The sequence below is a fragment of the Anser cygnoides genome, chromosome 1 (assembly GCF_040182565.1).
Source record: "Anser cygnoides isolate HZ-2024a breed goose chromosome 1, Taihu_goose_T2T_genome, whole genome shotgun sequence".
Classification (NCBI taxonomy): domain Eukaryota; kingdom Metazoa; phylum Chordata; class Aves; order Anseriformes; family Anatidae; genus Anser; species Anser cygnoides.
In genome coordinates, this window is record NC_089873.1 from 81,180,844 (window position 1) to 81,201,229 (window position 20,386).

Here is a 20,386-nt window from a genome sequence, read left to right on the forward strand (position 1 = left end):
TGTTATTGGAGTGCTAGTGGGCTTTCTGCATCAGTGCTATTAATATAAATTTCTGACAACAAAAATATCTCAAGGAACTTAGGGGGATGTATTCTTCAGCAAGGCTACTGACTCGAAACAATCAAGGAGCTGGAATTGAAACAATCTAAATCAGATTAGCAGCTTTACTTTACAATGTACTCCATTATGTTTTATTCAAATATCCTTCTCCTTATTAACTTGAAATCAGTGACCATAAACTAGAAACCTTTAAATGGAATTTTTAATTTGAAAATTTTTTTAAGCAAATGTTGAAACATCTTCAGGTTGCCTGTGCAGGGCAAGAAATGTGTACTTTCCAATTAAAATCTACTTTGGCCCACATCACATAAGGGACTTTTCGGTTGCGTTGAGCTTAGGTTCTTAAGCAAATGTGGAAAAATTAACACAATTTGCCTGTTAAGACTGTAGAAAGATCTAACTGTGTGTTTGCATCGTATTCTACTGTTTTTTTAAGTTAGGTTATGACATCAGTGCAACTGGTGGGTTGCAACATTAGTGCAAGTGGCGTTTCCCCAGAGAATTTTTGTTCGAGGTCATACAGGTGCACTGTCTAGAGCTGTAGAGTTGCAAGCGAGCAATTGGGCCATGACTGTCTTAGGTAACAGTAGCAGCGATTTGCATGGATCATCCATAATTTCTGATTTCTTAAGACAGATAAACGTGCTTCTGTGAGGTTCTTTGGAAGCTTTCAGGAAAGTATAAATTATAATCCATAAATTTAATTTTAAAATGATAATCATAACTCCATAGATTTCAGGTAGGTTTTCATGACGTGTATTGCTGAGCATTTTGATTGATTGTTATCATAAATCAGATAGGGTCTGGATACTGACTGTCTTAAAGTCCACATATGGTGCCACCAGAGATGCTCAGCTGTGCTTTGGAGGGAAAAGGCCCTTATACCCAGCTTCTGCTTAGCCTCTTCTCTCCATGAATAGGCATGCACCTGATTTCAGAGATGAATGGCTAAGCCAAAATACAGCCACATGAAAATGCTGTATGCCTAAGGAGACAATCTAGTCTTCTAATAGTAATACAGCTGGGAAATCATTTCTGAAATACGTGCTTCCTCACTGACTTGATTCATTTAATTTTAATTCTACCAACGAAACAAAAACAATGGTATGCCTTTATTTCTTACGTGAAATGTCCTAGGGCAGTTTCCTAGGGCACCTGAGTATCACCATTTTTTGTTGTTCTGTTACTCAGGGTGAGTTCAGGCACTTTTAATTTCAATATGTTTATTCACAATATACTGTAACACCACGTAAAACTTGTTTTGTGTCTACCAGAACAAATAGGCTTGTGGAGCTGAGCGTATGGTATGCTAAACAGCCTTTGGAGTGACAAAAATGTTAAATGGGTGTAAATCTTCTAAGAGATGTTTCACTACAAGTGAAAATTTATCAGCATTTGCTTAGTAATTCATAAACTCACTCAAAAATGCCTCAAACCACCAGTGAACTCTTCAGACAGACCCATGGTTCTGCAGAATCTTCTTGATCTTCAGTTTGTTCCTCACAAAAGATGCATGTGATGTTCGTGATTTATTACAAAACAGCCTCTGGATAAAGAAACAAAAGTTCTGCTTCAGAGATTTCAAAACGTAGGAAATAAATAGCAACCCATGTGCACAGGACTTGGCAGCCCTATCTTGTGCTCCTCAGTGAAACTGGTATTGTGGGCATCAGGGACGGATGCTGACTCAGGTGATGTGTGCTATGCAGGCCTGTGTATTGGGGAAGCCTGTATCAGAGTAGAAAAGTTTGTTGCAGTAGTAATATAAACACACATCTGCAAATAAAAGTAAAGCAAATGGTTCATGATTGGTCTTAAACATTGCCAAGAAAAATGGGATTTTTGAAACTGAAGGATACAATGAAAATGTTTTTTTTTTTTTTTTTTTTCTGTATCGTGCCACTCAGCACGTTAGGGACGCTGCACACCAGTGGGAGCATCTGTAGGGACTTGGTATGGACCTTGAGCAGTGGCTAAGACATGCAGGTAACAACTGTCGATAGTATTTTTATTTTCTTTTGATTATCAGAGTGACTGAGAGACAGCATGGCACATGCTGCAGGAATGCAGGCAAGTTCTCTGCTGGTAAATATCAATGCAGCTATGAAAGCATATGCTGATCTGAGCTCACAGTAGCCCACTTTGATTTTACTTTTTAAGGACTGCTTGCTCTTAATGAATAAAGAGGTTTGTCACTGTTTCCAGGTTACTATTCTGATTAAACCACACAGAATTTAATTGAAAATGAAACAAACATTATTGGCTTGCAACTGTGCCTGTTAGATAAGCTTGATGCCTGCCTTCACAATTAAACTCAACATATGCTTTCAGTGCATCTTATTGTGTTGGGGAGAGAGATGGAGAAATACCTCCCTGTCCCTCTTTTCAGTACTAGATGACCTTGATTCTCTTTGCCCAGTCTACTGTGGTGAGGTGAGGACACATCCTCACTGGATGTCTCACGAGGCAAGCTAGATTATTTTCTGAGTTAGTTGAGGCTCTCCAACTCCAGCCTTTGCTGAAGCTGATGTTAACTTCTAGGTTATACCCTTGCATGCTCAGAAATTGAAAATTTCTGTACAGGCTTCAAAGGTAACTTCTGCAAATTAATTGTGGGTTGGCACTGGGACACAGATATATCCAACCTGTTGCTGTCACTTCTTCATCTTTGCCTTTCTGCACCTTTGTAACTCCAGTGGAATGTCATAATTTTCCAAGTTCTGCTTGACTAGAACTGACATACAAATGTCATCACCAGTACTGGGAAGCAGAGTAAGAGGTGAACTTCAAGCATGGTTTGGAGTTGGTTGCCCTGACACTTAACCTCTCGTATGTGATAACTTGGGAAAAGCTTTGCTAAGGCTTTGTGAAGGAAGGAAGTTCCTCTAATACCTCTATTGACCATTACAATGTTGCTTTCCGGCCCCCCCCCCCCCCCCAAAAAAAAATGTTTTATTCACATCCCTTGTGTATGTTTTGCTTTGTTTAAAGAAACCTGTGTGAATCTCTCACATGCCTTACAAATAGCTCAGCATGTGATTTGTCTTTGGTCACACAGGAAGTCTGTGTTCCCTCGGTTGCTGCAGACTTCCGCAGTGGTTGAATGTGTCTGCATCGCTGTCCTTTGTGTGCGCTGTGGCAAACCAGCAACTACTCACCTCATGGGCCACAATTAATTTAAGAAGAGGAGGAGGAAGAAAGAGAGGAAAGGAGAACCTTAGGGTAGAAAACTACAGTGATGTTATTCCCAAGTACTTTTTATTTTCTAATCCCAACTCATTTTCCTCTATTCAGCATGGTCACAAGGAGGAAGTCTTCATTAGCATCTGAAGCAAGAATTGGATAGATCTTAGAGTGTATAGATGCTCTTTACTTCCTGGTTCAAAGCCAAAGTAGCCTTATTTTTCATTATGCAGAAGTATCAATAACTGTTTGGTTGATCTGTAAATATATTTGTAAATCTGAAAGGAATTAGTTTAGCTTTGCAAGTAGTAATGAGTCTGTCTCTCATGCTAGCAACTGTTAACTCTTGTGCTATTTTTTCCCCTTCCTCTTCCCTATTATTTTGAGTCATCTTATTTTTAAACTATATGGTAGCCCAGTCAGCACCCATGAATGGTAGAGGAGGCAAGGGGAAAAATATACTTTTTTTAGACAAAAAAAAAACAGCAACAACAAAAACCTGTTTTGAAATGAGCTTTTGGGTAAGGTACTTCATTATGATTATATTGAATGTAACATTTTGCTCTCTCCTGCTGAAAGTATTTACCCAAGACATTGTATAATGCCTGCACACTGGGATGAGAGGTGATGACCTCTAACAGCATCTACCCACCCAGTATCTCTTTCCCTAACTTTGGAACACTGCTTACTATGACAGAAAGAAGCAAAGTGCAAGTGACAAAGCCACTTTTTAAAATGAAAACAAAAAATTGCTTTTTAAGATTTTTTGAAATGTCACAGAATAAAAGGTGCAAGTCCAAGAACAGAATAAAAGAAGGTCTGTAAGGAAAAAGAAAGAGAGGTTGGTTTGTTTGTTTGTTTGTTTTTGGTGTCCTCAGTGTGGTCCAGCTGGCAGCCTGTTGCTGCTCCCATTCTGTGCCACCACCTGTTTCAGTGAGGGGATGCACTGGGACGGCATGGGCCGTGGCTGCTTCCCAGGGGGCCAAATGCAGCCATTTGTACGAGATCTGACGCAGAGAGCCGAGAGCTTGTGGCGGCTGCTCTCTCTGAACAAAACAGTGGCAGCTACTGATGGAAGAAGAGAAGGCACTGAAATCCCCAGCTGAAAAATGTCAGCAGACCAAAGAATCATCCTGGATTTTGCAGGTTTGCAGTTATTGATTTAGAAGCAAAAGGAGTGATTGTCAAGAAACAAACAGCAGCTATTGTACTGAATACATCCCCCTCTTTCAAGCTTGCATCAAAGGTGTAAGGATAAACCCAGTTACATAAAAAGATGAGGGCTTTTTTATATATCCAGTGGTTTCAGTGGATTTTTTTTTAGTATTGTTCTTAGCACATCTGCTTAGCATTTGAAAACTGGGTTTACTTTGGTAAGAAATGCGCTATTGCAGTTTTCTTGTCATCTTTTTCTGTTCTTACATAAACATTTATGCTATGCTTATGCTAAAAAAAAGATATGGCTTGCTGTCCCTTGTTTGGTTTCAAAGTACACCTGTAATGTGCTACAACTTTGCATGCAAAATATCTCCTGACACTTCCGAGAACCTCCTGCTCAGAAGTCTCCTCTGACCCAGGCTAACCGTTGTTCCTCACTGCTAGGATGCCTGGAGTGGTAAGCGGTAACGTTAGTGACATGAGATACTGAGCACTGTATACATTTCTGCCTAGTTCAGTTCCTGTATCTCCCAGGTTGGATCAAGGGGATACAGAAATTTTTGGCAGTACATAGAGCATAGACTGCAAAAGTAGCAGGCAGCTTCCAGACATCCATCCACTAATACTCATGTTACCCCACATTTGAGGCAAAGCTGTGCCAGTGCCACTCTGCAAGCATGTGCCCAGTTGGCCCAAAGCAAACATGATTACATTGAAGCTAAGCTGATGCTGTTTGTTTTGGTGTGGAATATGGCTGCCTGTAATGCAGAGCCCCGTGCTTTGCAGGAAAGTAGAGGATTCAGCATACAAGATCAAACTCTTAATAGCTGTAGCAGAAACTATAGGACAAGGTAGAGCTCCTTTATTTTTGAGCAGCTATGCTAGCCATTTGGAGCTTGCTCAGCTCCTCTGCTAGATACACTTGTATTTTTCTGGACTGGGAACCAGAAAGAGAAAAAAGGGATGAATGAGAATGGCATTTATGGGGCTAAATCCAGTGCCTGGAGTGAGGGACCAGATCAGAAGGTGGTAAAGCGCAGTCTCAACCTCTGTCAAAAAAAGATATCAAGGCCAGGAGACAGTCGTAGTAGTAACTTGGTGAAAGGAGGAGCACTTGGAATGGTGCTCTATGTCTTTTCTAGATAGTATGCAAATTCCTGTCATGATTGGTTTCATCTGGGATCTGGCAGAGAGTAAACAAGATACCAGAAAGGGGCTTTGGTAACTGAGCCCTGCTGGCTCCTGCTGCTCAGTGGGGTGGAGGGTCCACAGTGGCCAGCTGGTAGATAGATGGTAGCATCCTGAGTCTGAAAGGAATGTTGGCTGGGTTGGGCTTGCTGAAAAAGTCCAGGGTAAGATGAACATTCAGGAAGGGAACTCAGGAGAAGCAGTGTGGTACTAGAAGACCTTGTTATAGTCTCAGCAAGCAAAGTCTAGTTACAGAGCCAAAATTATGGGGCTTTTGGAAAAGCAGAAGTCCCTGTTTACTGTTTTCTTTTTCTGTACCAGAAGTTACAGCTGCTGCACCACTCTTTACTCAAGTTCAGTTGTCATCAGTGCAGCTTTCCTGCCATGATCAAGGGTTGCTCTTGCCACAGTATTTGGAAATAAACAGCATAGGTAGTCAAGTAAATCAAGCCAGGCTGAGCCTGCACCCTGTCAAGATTGATTGTTACCTACCACCATTCTCTCCAGGAAAGGAGGGATAGTCCCGAAATTCATTCAGAACCCTCAGATTTGCATTGTGGGTTTTCATAAAATTTCAGGTAGGGCATAAGGTTATACTGCATGTCAGGAGTTAAATAGACCTAAAAAGACTTCTCCTTGTTTTAGGGAGACTTCAATGCTAGTGGAATATCAACTATATTTGTACCCGAAATAGACAAAAAGGTATAATCTGTCCTATATTGAGTTTGGTGTGTTAAAATGCTTAGCATGTGATTTGGCATTATTAGTTAGACCACTTAAATGCGAATGTTCCCATTGGTTGGGAACATCCTTGGATGTGATGGAACTGGTGTGCTCTGGTAACCTGTCTATCAGAGATGTCTTTGCAAGTGAAGGGTCACAGAGCAGAAAGTCAACTCCGCAGCTCCTGTCTCTTTTGCTTCCTGTCTCTGCATCAGATATTGAAACCGCACTCTGCAACCCTGCCCCTTTGATCATCTCACATGAGACCTTTGAGTAAAACTAGGTTAAAATGTACATGCAAGAGAAATATTTTGGAAATATAACTCAATTACAAGGCATTAAATGAACAAGTTTAAAAGCAGATAATGATAAAGAAAGTGGAAGAAAGTCTTCTGAAACCAGAGAGTAACCAAAGTGGAAGCAGAGGACTGGCTATGATTTTTACCTGAAACCCATGAAAGCTGACCCCAGGCTTGCAACTGTACTGCAGATCTAACCCCTAATAGGCTTGGACAAGTAAATAAGACCTTGCAGCAGTGAGAGCCTTGTTATGATTATGCTTATGGAGCTCAATGACTGTTTTTTCTCAGCTGGGCTACACATCGCTCTGCTTTCCTCAACATAAAGCTCTTTCTCTTAGGCTTAGTTCCAGTGTTCACAATTTGAGCGTATTTTTAGCGTGTTGTTTATCATCTGCCATATATTATGTCTACAGCATAAAAAGTTAAACGTGGGACCTTGTGTCTAAAATAGATTTTGCTGGATAGGTTTTGTTGAATAACACAAACAGTGCTTTTATAATTTCTGATTATGTTTTGCGTAGAGAAAGGGTACTTTTCTAGGAAGAATAAAGAAGTAGAATACCTTTGAAGCTGTCTGAGTTTCCAGCAAATCCAAAATGTTTGGTGTTATTTGCAAAAATGAGAAATTTCAGTGCACAGGATTATTTTAGCGTTTCTTTCTGTGGAGAGAAATGTGAATGAGCGTGTGTCCATAAACACATGCAGAAGATGGGCACAATGACTCATGCAGATAAAAGAAAAATTAAGAAATCTGACAATACAAGGGCAGATATTTAAAACAGTAGGGGTGTACAGTGAGCATTCTTGTAGAGTAGCCATTATTTATTAAGTACAGACAGAGTGATTGGAGCTATACAAAATATAATGAGACATGCTTCAAGGAATTTGCAGCCTATTACAAACTCAGAAAAAAACACTGCAGGCACATAAAGTACATTAAGTGCTGGTACAAGTTAGCAGTAGTGAAGGAATCTGGCTGAGGTCATTGTTGAAAAGTATTGTGAAGAGAATAAGCTCGGAGGAGGAGGGGGGAAAGTCATCTGAGGTGAAATTCTTTGGAAGACTGAAGTGGATCTGGCATCAGTTCTCCTGTGCGGGGTGGATTTTATTCTTGATGGTGGAGAAAGATGACTTCCCATTTGAAGAGGCCGTGAGGGAGAGGAGGAGGAAAGAGAAACAGGATGAACTGGTGAAGAGAGGTTTTTTGGGGGATTTAAAGGCTTTTGAAGACAATGAAAAAATAAGAGTTCAGGAGGAAAGGGAAGAGAAAAAAATGCACATATATGGAACTGAACTACTATGGAACTACCTGAGCTTGATTTGGAGTTAGTAAAGAAACACTGTTTACAGATAATGCTGAGCTAATTCTCAGGAGTTGAAGCAAACCACAGCATTCAATATCTTCTAAAGTTTAGGGAAAAAAAAAAGTTAAATAGAACAAGAATGGAGGAGGGGAATTATTTATTTAAATGGCAAATTTGCTACCTAGGTATTGGTATTCCTAATTTCTGGAGGAGAGGTTTTGTTTCTAAACTTGAAACAAGAATGATTATCTACAGCCTGTACCACATCGGTGATCAGAAAAGGGACCTTTCACTGTGGAGTTCCCCAGTAGTCCCCTAAAAAACATTCTGTGAAACAAGGAATAAGTATAGGTAAAAACTGAAGATCAAAAGTGGAGTGAGAAAGAAGTTAACTTATTAAATTGCCAAGAGAGGAAAAAAAATGCAAAAAGCCTTGTTTAATATATTAAAAAGTCTAAAATATGTATGGAGGTGTTTACATCTTTAGCTAAAAGCTCTAATGTTCTTGGAAATGCTTCAGGTGCCCATGCCAACTCACTTACAGCTAGGGTGGGTATGTCTGCACAGCTACAGAGGCAGAGCAGTAGGAGGCTATGCAGACTGGCCTTGAGGATTTAGCAGAGAAGCGGATGTCATCTAGTTCTGAAAAATGAGCAGTAGCGAGGTAAAAACAGGCAAAGCTATGTGAAGAGAGCTGACTCCAAGTCCCTGGGTGCTCCCTTTGTTTATACTTGGCTGCTTTTAACTAGCACAGAAGTGTAGTCTGGTGTGTGGGTGGTCCCCACACTGCAACCCAAGGCTAGTCTTTGCTTAGCTAAAGGTTAGTGCTGACAATACCATCTTATCACTGCAAGCTGGAAAAAAAATGTAATGAGACTTTCTACTAGCAAATTTTAGGGAATTTTCCTTCTATATGGTTGCAAGGGTCAAGCAAATAATAAGTTATGTCTGGTATAGCTGTTGGGAAGGTTTCAAACCAACCATGATTTTATACAGATCTTGATAATGACCTTATCTTCCATATAAACTGTGAAAGAACCTATACACATCTTTCCTTCCATAATATTTTTGGGGACTCATGGGGGCTGCCCACATAGAGTGGAGCCAAGCAGCAACAGGTGGCAGATGAACCTGGTTGTTCACTAGAACAAATGATGGAGAAAAAGTACAGATGGTATTTCTTCAATCTACAGACCATACATTTCAGGAAAGAATTCTTTGTCCTCCTCTAAATGACCTAAGAACTTGGCCTTGGTTTTCTCAAGCTATGAAACCTTAGCCTTTGCTTTTCACCATGAAAACAAAACAGGTTTGTTTCTTTTGGGTATGATCTTTGGTTCTTCTCTGATGTAACTTAAAGAGTATTGGTGACACCTCACCTCTGCAGACTGACCTTCCTTACCTTTTCATGGAGAAGACTGAGATTTAGAATAAACAACTGTGCATTTAGATATAAAGTTAGGTAAACTGCATGTTATTCTCCAGATTCTCCAGATGTTTGACATTGTATATGGGGGGAATTTTCTATTATCTTCAGTTATTCTTCAACTCCTCCTTTTGGAGCAGGGGTTCTGGAATTTATGGCCTCCTGCATGTTTGTCTGTTTTTTTGTTTGTTTTTTTCTTTCTGAGAACAATGCAGGCAGACACTATTAAGTCAGTGAAATTAACCATCCTAACAGAAAAATTTGCTTTTTCCAACTGTCTTTCATAGGCTTCTTATATTTTCCATGGATGTTTAAAATCCCTATGGTCCTAGAAGAAAAATGTCTGCTGTAGAGAGTCTCTAATGATTATTTATGTACTACAAGTAAAAGGTGCAGGAATACTTGATGAAAGGAAATATTTTGAAACAATTTAGGTTTAATTGTATGCCAGATGACTTTTCACCTGTTTAACATTCTAGTTAATGTAAATGTATCTTCTGTGTGTCTCCTCAGCAAAATCTGTTTGGAACAACCTGCTCAGATCTAGAAACACAAAGTTGCACTTTGGGAAAAAAAAATTGCATTTGTGGACTGCTGCCCCTGCCAAATTACAGGAGTTTATTACTCTTAGGGGAAGGCTTAATAGTCTGTTAATTGAGAAGACAGAAGATCTTTTACACTTGGCTGCACACTATTATTAGGAGCATAGCAATAAAAGGAGCAAAGCTTAGCCTACATATTCAAGTAAAATTTTGCAAAATATGTTTAACAGGATAGTGATGTGTTATCCATGCTACAATGTGCATGGTTCTCTGCAGAGTACAAAAGGGCTAATAGTAATAAACACATTGATTACAGATAGGGATTCTGCTGATTGTTTTTATTGCCAGGTTGCAAGTGCAATTGCCTAAGAACACCATGTTTCTTTAACATTGTATGAAGGCCAGTGCTGTGAGAAGAACTGTGGTGTTTCTGGTGCTTCTGACTTGATCCACAGGTTGCAGAGTTGCAACTCTGTAATGTCACAGCAGTGTGAAGTGAGGCCTAGCTTGCAGAAAGTTATCAATTTATCTAAAATTTCACTCCTCTTTAAACATTGACTCCAGACTGCTAGATCAGAGTGAATGTTGAGTTCCTTGAAGGTACGGAACAGTTTGTTCCAAGGTTTTGCTTGCTTTGTATGCAGGCAAAACTGCTGCTTTTCAGAGTGTGATATGATTCACACATAGTAGCACTGGTACCATGACAACTCCAAACTCAGCTGTGCTTGTGAATCTCAATCTCAACTCGTGTTGCCAGTCCTATCTTTTATATTTCCCAGTTGTTATATATATATATATATATATTTATTGTACAATGTCGCTCTGAATTGCATCTTCAGATTTTATTACTGGTTATTGCTGCCTCAAACAGAAAAAAGCACACTTAGCATTAAACACGCAAGCACTTCTCCATATTATATTCTTATACTTAAGTAAATTATGGCTCTGTAAGCAAGAAAAGATTTCATATACTCTATTGTGATCGATTATTATTGACTTAAAACTAAGGAAGTCAAGCATAAGACCATCCTGCCTGTATGAAAGCTGTGAAATTTGTATCTCAGACATGCTTGTGGGTAGCTCCTTGAGCTCTCATATAGCTTGGCATGGGCAGATGCTGGAACCTCTGCACATCTGTGTTTCTGCTGAGGTCTGTGTCATTGCAAGGATTCCTTGCAAAGGAGGCATTTGAATCTGTGTATGTAAATTCAGTACCTTTCCAATGGATCTGCAGCATATACGATTTGGGAGATTATTTTAAACAATTTTTAAGAGCTTCTGTATTGAGCATGCGGGTGTTGCAAAGTAGGGTAATATTTCTTTTATGTTTGTACATTTCCTGCCACAGTGATTTAGCAATGCTACTACAAGTTTTTAAAAAGCTTCTTTTTTTTTTTCCACCCAGTGGCGTAAGTTAATTCAAGCACAAACATTCTTATCCTGTCCTCTGCAATTCTCTGCAAAGTAAGAGAAATTCACCATCCAGAGACACTTACTCTAACATACAGAAAGTATATCTGCCTTTCCCCCAGATTTGACAACACCTGTGTTTTAATCAGAACTCCTTCTATTTGTATAGATGAACAACTGCTTGAGTGCCAAAAGGAGATTTCTGGGGCAGTTCTGGGGAGCAGGACAGCACTGGTGTCTGTCTGCTCCTGGCTTGGTCCAGCCAGCCCTCATACTCCCTCGGCCCCCCCCCATTTTTTTTGAGAAAGTGGGTGCTCAAGGGGGAAGTGGGTAAGTATTCACAGCCTGCGTATTTCTCAAATCGTGTGGTTTGCTGAAGAAATATTTGCTTACAGTCCTAATTAAAAACAAAAAAATAACTGGGGCTACTCTGCATGAAGGGTTTGCATCTTGAGTGACACGACAGCTATGCTGTGAGGAGATTTTGGTGGCTAACATGCTAGAGCTGATGAGGGGTTTTACCAGGAGGAGTATTTTAATTAAAGTTACCATTGATTCCAGTTTCTGCATATGTATATGGAAGCACAGGAGCTGGCACTGTTGCAGTAGGGTATTTGTCTTGACCGTTTGGTTACATGCTTAGCTGAGTCATTGCTGTCACTAAATTTCCAGTATTTTCCTCTGTGAAATAGTTCATTGTAGAACACCTATAATCGGGGCTGCCATGACAAACTCTCTCAGGCATAGATGACTGTTCTCCAGCTGCTGGGCCCTGCCACCCCCCAGCACCATCCTGGCCAGGCCTCAGTCGGCCTCCCTCAGATCCTGGCCATGGGGAGGTCCAGCCTGGGCAGCCGCAAGGGCTATAACAAGTAATGGCTGTCCAGCAGATGGTTGTGGCGTTTTTCCTGGTTCAGGATGAGCAGAGCGTTTGGGGGTGATGTCTGAAAGCGCTGGGAGATGGGTGGGATGTGCTTGCAAGACGTGCCTGATCCTCTGACATCTTTTTGTAAGTCCTGAAAGGGGAAAACAAACCACGTAACCCAAGATCTCAAGATGAAGAAGAGAGAAGAGGAACTTTTCCAACAACATGTCTTTCAAATGCTTTTTTTTTCTCTTTTCCATTTTTTTTTTTAACTGCAGCAGATCTGTTGTGTTTTGTGACTAGTAATGACTAGTCTTGTGTCTCCTGATTTAAGTTCTGTCATCTCTGGCAAGAGCATTCTGAGATTATTTTGGGCTCACCCGAATTACGTCAAGCCATTTCACACCCTCTTCCCTGGCACCAAATGTACCAATACATGGCTCCAGCTGGGTCATGCTGCTTCTCTGACCAGGTCAGACAGACATGATGCAGCCATAAAAAAACAAACAGGTGCCCACTGTGGGAATATGCTTCAGTCAACATGTCCTCCTGTCCTGGGAACAAAATAGGGAGTCACCATACAGCACTGAAGGAGTGGGTTTTCGGGGCCAGATCTCGCAGGAGCACTTTGGGGTTCCTCACAAAAGGTGAGGATGGGAAGTCAGAGGAGTGGTCCTGCTGAGTGCAGCTTTTTTCCACAAATGTCTTGACAAAGTCTCACAGGACAAAATCAAATAATGCAACAAGCATGGCAGCTGTACCATGCCCAAGTCTATGAGCTAATCAAGAGGTGAGATGGTCTAAGAAAACATGACAACTTCTAGAGCTGCCATGGAGAAATTTGGAGTAAGACACTCGCAAAATATGGGCAACAATGCACAAGCATTCCTGACCAAGGGTTTCCTGGTTTCCTGACCAAGGGTTTCACAGCCCCTTTCTCTTCAAGAGTCAGGGGGGATGTGCTGGGTGTAGGGAAATGGCAATACACTCAATGGTGTCACTGGTCAGAGAGGAATCTCAGAAACTGCACAAACCAAGGGAGTGGCAGAGACTGAAACACACCCAGGGAAGAGAGTGTGGTGGTGTCTGAAACTGTTGTTCTTATTTTCATGCTGGTGAAACTCAAGTCTGCACAACTATGTCTGCAGAGGAGCATGAAAATTCCTCGCAAGAAAAACTTGTGATAACAGTTGGCATGCTTCACAGAACAGGGATGCTGACAGACAGCTCTCAGGAAGTGAACAGGAGCACTGAACAAGAATATTAACATCTGCGCACCATGAATGAAATGCTGAGGCTACATTCTCCAACAAATGAAATGAACTGACAGAGTCTGGTCAGCTGCCTTCAGATGTGGAGTGCTTGAAGATTTGCATCTCTCCTCTGCAATTTGACAGCCCTATCATGTGTAATACTCTTGGTGGCCAGCCTTTCCCCATGCACTTGATCCATTGCTGCAAACTGACTGGGTGCTCTGATAGGTTGTCAACTGCTGGGATTCTAAGGAAAAGACAAACACTTTTTAATTTTTTTTTCCATGTGCTTGTTATAATATGTTTAGATGTGGAAGTACTTAACTGCATAAAGCCCCAGATGTCTGAAGGCCTCTTACGGATGAGAGCATGCATGGATGATATTGTAGCCTGGCATGGTGCTTGTTGTGTACATGAGTAAAGACTACATTTAGTAATGAAAATTGAAGACAGGAAACCACCTACCTAGAGAAGAGATTGACTACAGATGGAACTGTGCACAATAATTCTGAAAACCAAGCAATATTTAACATTCAGATAAAATGAAGATAAGTCTGAAACTCAGCCACTCAAAGGCAAGTTAAAGTAGGTCAGTGAGTTTAAACCCAGCACTGCAATTTGAATAACTTGCAGAAAGTATCTGCATATTTTTCAAAACATAGGCACTGCCTAAAGCCATTGCTTTGCAGAAGATCCAGAAGTCAACTAAACATCTGTTAAGTCTGATCCAAGACCTAATGCTGCAATAACACAGAAAATTATACTAAATCATTATCTTTATGTAAGAAGTGTTCAGTCAGGGAAAAAATTGTAAAGGGTTAAGCTTCAGCTGACACACACCATACTTTTAATATGAACTTATTAGGAACAGTGGTAGGAATACATCCATGTGAGAGCAAAACAAGCATGGAATTTCATTTTGTCCTTTTGAGTGGTAACATTATGCTCCTATCTGGGGTTTGTGCAGGGCCACAATGTTTTCTTCTAGCACAGTGTTAACCAACACTTGTTGCTTTGAGCAAGGGCAGAGCCTACCTACAGCCAGGGCTACCAAAAGCCTCTCTGCAGGTGACAAGGTTGATACTCTCTGGGTGTTAGATGGTGGAGAATAAAAGGTAGCAAGTATTCAGCTTCTACTGGGAGACTTAAGTAATATGTCACCCTGATATATTTATAGGTAATGCCTCCTTGATTGAGAGCCCAGCAGGACACCCAGAATTGCAGCAGGCTGGGGCATTGCTATTGGATGCAAGTATACTGGTCGCCATTAGAAAAGCAAGCTGCAGGATCACTGTTCTCTCACATGGTTCCAGTGCTATTGATAAAAATAGAGTAACTGCTAATTTGTTACTGGGGAGGAGCAGGAGAATTGGCCAATTACAGGGGCGGGCAGGCGACTTCTCCCTTTTTGCATTTCAGAAAAGTTGGTATTTCTTCCCTCTTGAAAACACAGAAACTTCTGTTTTTGGCATGCTGTTTGGCTGCAGGTTTTCAGCCCAAAACAAGAGAGTAGCTCAGAAAGCATCAACCAACCAACAAACAAAGAAACAAACAACCCCCTACAACACAGAATGAATTGAAATGACACCATGTAGCTAGTTAGAATCGTTAATCTCTCTTGATAGCACAGGAAAGCTTGTACAGGCTTTCACAGTGAATGACTCAGGTTGGTATTTAAATTTATTTGAGAAGAAATCAACCTAAAAATATAAGTGAAGACTGATGCAGTTTTCTAGGTTAGGTCTGCCTTATTTAGTGAGCCTCGTTACATGTTCAATGACATAAAACCAGGTGGCAGTTGACACACTAAACCAGTCTAAACAGGTCACAGTCTGCTCCAATGTCAATCATGTGCCTGAGGTCAGGAAGTAAAAGTAGGCCATGACTTCATTTCTAAAAACATCAGATTTGTTTTTGTTCCTTGTTAGTTTTGTTCAACTCTCATGTTAAAATACAGTGGTCACATGCATCCCATGTAAGTAGCTGAACTTGAGAATGTGCCTTCAGTAGGAAGCCCACGTACAGGCTTGCTGCTGCTCCTTGTGCTACGTCCACACCTTCCTTTTTCAGCTGTGGAAGGGTAGTTGTTTGTTATCCCTCATGCCTTGAGCAAAAACCATTTCAAATTTCATAGAACAACTCCCTTAAACAGCTCTCTCTATGTATGCCAAAGGTATACATAGTCATGAAACACACTTGCTGGGATAAAAGTCTTAGCTAAGCAACTGGTATGTTCTTTCTTTTGGTGTAGCCCTGCTGATTTGCATCACCTGGTTGACACTTCCAGTCCCTCTCTTTTCAGCTAGCAGGGTAATTACAATAACACATCTTTTAGCTAAAATAGAGTTTTCTGAAAGTGTAACCTATACAGCAGCCATCCAAAAAGTGATGCTGTGTGAAAAGAGAGACTTTGTAAAATTGCTTTTTCTGTGAAACAAAAACATAGATTACTTTCAAAGACAGTGTTTAATTGTACAGTCCTACCAGGTTCATTCTTTTGTTTCCTATCTCCAAGTATTTACTCTTTAGGAAAAAAAAATAAAATCCTGAAATATCAAAATACAAAATATAGTGCTTTACTTTATTTTCACCTCCAATCCAGCTGTAGGGCCTGAAATTAAAGAGCAAGGTTCTCCTTTTCAATCCCATGTTATAACACAGTGAAAGAAATGATATGTCAGAAGAGAATTGGCGTGAGATTTTTCCACAGGGAACATACCCCTGCCTGGTTTTCTCTTAGTATGCAGCACCACTTTCACTGTGTGATACTTCATCACGTCAGTGATGTTTTCACCAGGTATTTGGGAGGCTTTAGTAGTAAAAACATAGGTGACTGCTGATTCAAGTGAAAATTCCTCACAATCCTTTTAGATAAGACGATGAAGAACCTTTGACACAAGTTGTTCAGTGATAAATTTCTATTGTGTATTAAATAAAATTACTTAGAATCATATTCCAATTTTTAATTCCAGGCAGCTGTGTGGATCATCAGCATTCCTAAAGGATCTGAGGTAAATTCAATTACTGAGAAATGTTTCACCTGATATAGAAAAGTTGAGTGGTGTGCATTACATTATTAGATGTTTGTTTATTGATTTCTGAGGAGTTATCCTATTACAGTTCTTTAATCCTACTAAAGACTGCCTCACAGTTTTTTGAAAAACACTTCAGGTCTGAACAACCATACTGAAGGAGCAACTTATGTGGTCTTAGTGTGAGGGAAAAAAATAGCATTTTTAAATTTGTCACTAGTTGGAAACTAAGATTTAAATTTGACAAGGATCAAAACTGGATTAAGTTTCTTAAGTATACTTCTCTATAGAAAAGAGAACAAGCAGAAAACTTCTGAGAGGCAATTCAGAGTTAGAAAAAAATATATTGCTGTGTGAATGTTAAAGGAGAAATTTGCTGGAAACAGATGGAAGCTTTCCAAACTCTGATGTGTACTGCAGCATAAACTGGCTTTTAACAGTATCTTCCATTAACTTTTGCCTGTATCACAATTCACTCTGAATCAGTAAATGGAGTGTAGTATAATACAAGTTCTGCATATATACGTCTGGGGTGTTGGGTAAGTAAATTCATTCATGATTGTAGAGCCCCCAGTGGAAATGTCAACTACTGTTATGAAGCAGGCACCCCTGGGCTGACTTCAGCATGTTTGCTGTTTCTCTTGCATGTGGAAATGCCAAGTTATCTTCCAAAACTACCAATGTTGAGAGAGATATGAGATATCTCACAACTTCTGTCACTACCCAGATAGGGGCGACTGCTTGCTGGGGTGGGTGGCAGGAAAGAAAGAGCTGTAGAGAGGATATGAATTATTGCCTGACCTCTTTTGAATAATTGATTGTCACCTGCTACAGAATGGATGCAACAGTGCCATCTCCTCTTCATCCCTGTCTCCTACAAAAGAAGCTCCTGGTCAAACACAACAGCTTTTATTTTAGCACCAATGTGTTCTCTTTCACTATGGTTGGTTCAAAGTATGCCTTTAGTCACTAGAGACCAAACAAATGATTTCTCTAATTCTGTATGTCTAAATACAAACCTCACGCTGACCATAATCAGTTAAATCCCAAACCCAAAGACCAGAGAAAGAGGCTTGTGCTTCAACGTTCTATAAATGTGCTCTGATTTTGCAAAACATCATAGTGTTAGTGCTTCGTGTTACCTGGTAAGATGAACTTACATGATATATTAAAAAGAAAAAAAAGAAAAAAAGAAGTACATTTCAGACTTGTATATGAATCTCCAATGCATGCTAAACCTGGTTGTAGGAGTATTTGGTGGGGGGTGTGAGCTAAAGTGAGATAATTGTCCCAGAGAAACTGTTGATTTCTCATTTTTCTGTCTTTCCTTCACAGGAACTCTCCACAAGGTTATTTATTTTAGGATCATAAGTGTAATTGTATCCTCAGAGCATATCAGTTCAGTTTATGTAGAGAGCATCTTGGCATGTGTCATATGAATTCCCTGGTTGAATGCTATGCTGGTCTGCTGTAGTTCAGATTATCAGTAGTTTGTAAGTATAAGACTATGATCTTTGTTAAGATTGTCAGTCAGTAGGTATCTAAATGGAGATCATCAAACCCTTTCCTCAGAGTTAACCTGCTGTTGACAACTTAATGGTAGAAAGGGAGAGTGCTCTATTTTGTTGACCTTTACTGAAGTTCATTAGAAGTTAGTGGTGCTTTATTTAAGATTCATAATTATTGGAAAATAAGCTATCATCCTCTATTTACAGAAGCACAACTTATAGAATAAAACTGAAAACTCTGCCTTGTACCCACATCACTAAAAACTATTTTGGACTTCAAAGAAACATAAACAGAAGAGGTAGAACACATCAGGTCACTGATCACTTTCCCCAAAGCCATTAGAAGTCAATGGGAATGGCTGAATTGGATGCAATCAGCCACAGCAAATGTGAAAGCTTAGTGTGAAAATATTCTCATAAGCAAACAGAAATGATGTTTGAAGGTTGTGCATGCCAGAAAATTACTCTCCTTGGAGATTCTTAAAAACATTACTTTTGCAACAAATAGCTGTAAAAATATATGTCATATTATGTTTTATACATATTTTCCAGAGCCCACACTTTTAATTGCAGCCCATTGATTCAACCAATAGTGAGGAATTCTAGCAAGTATTCATACAACACTTCTTAAAACTGTTAGATCTTCATATAACGGAGGTAGTTATTAAGTTATTTGTTGGTATTAAGATAGTCTCTTGAAACTCATTATGCTTGAGGGCAAGTTACTGTAACTGCTGTTGAATCAGGTTTTTGTTTATTTCAGTTCATGTTTTTGTTTATTTCAGTTCATGTTGTGCAAGATATTCGTTTGTAGAACTGGTTCAAATCTGTGTATTTTGATATAACCAGTAGTGCAATCTCCAATTAAGCAGAAAGGCAGAAATTTGCATTGATAGAGGAATGTGTGAAAGTTTCTTTCTTGTAATACCTTGGTCTAGTCACTTTTATTAACATTTTATTTCCCTGTTGTAGCCAGGTAACATTGATTATCTGCTGCACTATATAAATTAAACAGCAGCTGGTTGGGTCACACATTATTCTGTAGATATCTTCAGTTTAGATATTTCAAAATTTAGCCTGATATATAACTTTCCATGTGTTTCACACTGAATTCTTAGGAGAGAAATATCTGTCTCAGCCTAGATACTTGCAGTCACACATTCCTAGTATAGCAAGTCCTGTTTCGTACTTTAATCAAGAATGTGCTTTTTCTAGATCTCCACAAACATTGCCGTTTGCTATTCCTCTTCTATTTGCATGCCAGTTGTTTACTGGGATCATCATTATGGTAGAAAAGAAAAAATATTATCTAAAAAGAAAAAGAAAAACAGGGGGTGCTATTTGCAGCTATTTGAAAGATTCTGTGAGGATCAACATCATAGAAGAAAACTCAAAAGAGCCTAATGGTAACAGCAAGTATCCTGAATACCAGGAAAAAATGTAATTAATTTGTTTATTGTTTAAAAAATTATATATATATATATATTTGTTTTTAGAGTTTACAGGTTACTCTGGTGCTGATCAGCCATAGATCTTACTAGAGGCATCCAGTAAGATCTCATTTGTCAGGATTACAGGTGAAAGCTGGAAAATAGAGGATTATAATAAAGTCAGCAGCAAAACACCAGAAGTCCCTTCATGCTTCCCAGGCAGTGGGGTAGTGAGCCATACTGTACAGGTGGTAGGGGCAAATGCTTATTTCCCATTTGCTGTACAGTGTCAACAAACTGATATGTGCTGCTAACCCTACGGGTTAAGCTTTCCTGTTCAACAGAATGCATACTATGGCTGTTGTTGCTACTTTCTTGTGAGGCAGGGTGGTTTTTTTGTTTGTTTGTTTGTTTGTTTTCCTCTGAAGACTAAGTCAGACTAAGAGAGACAACAAATTGTGAACCTTTCTCTTTAAGGGTTTTTCTTTTCCCCATGGCTACCTATGTTAAATGGCACATTAGGGTGAAAAGGCAATGGAGCCATAACAGCTAATTTTTGTTATGGTGAGTGAAGATTTTGATTTTTTTTTTCTTGTCTGGCTACTTACTTTGGTAGACCCTTCATGACTGAGAATCTTTTGTTTCAGATCTCACTGCTATCTAGAGTGGGAAATGCATAACATGCAAGGTGTATTTTATCTCATGTATGGGAATCCAAAGCTGTAGTTACACTCATCAAAATGAATAGAAACCCATTATTCCAGCTCTTGAAGGAGCTCCACGGGCAGCAATAGGTCTTAATCATCCTCATGTAGGACCCACACCCTCTCCCCATGGACCCAGGAGCCCCATTCCACCTTTGGGCAACTGTACCTGTTTCCAGTCCTGTCCCTAGCCCAGTCTCTGGTCCTGGCAGGACCTCTGAGATGGGCCCTGGCCCCAGTCCAGCTCATCACCACATTTGGGGTTGCCAGTAGGCCCTGCAGCTGCCCCCAGCATTTG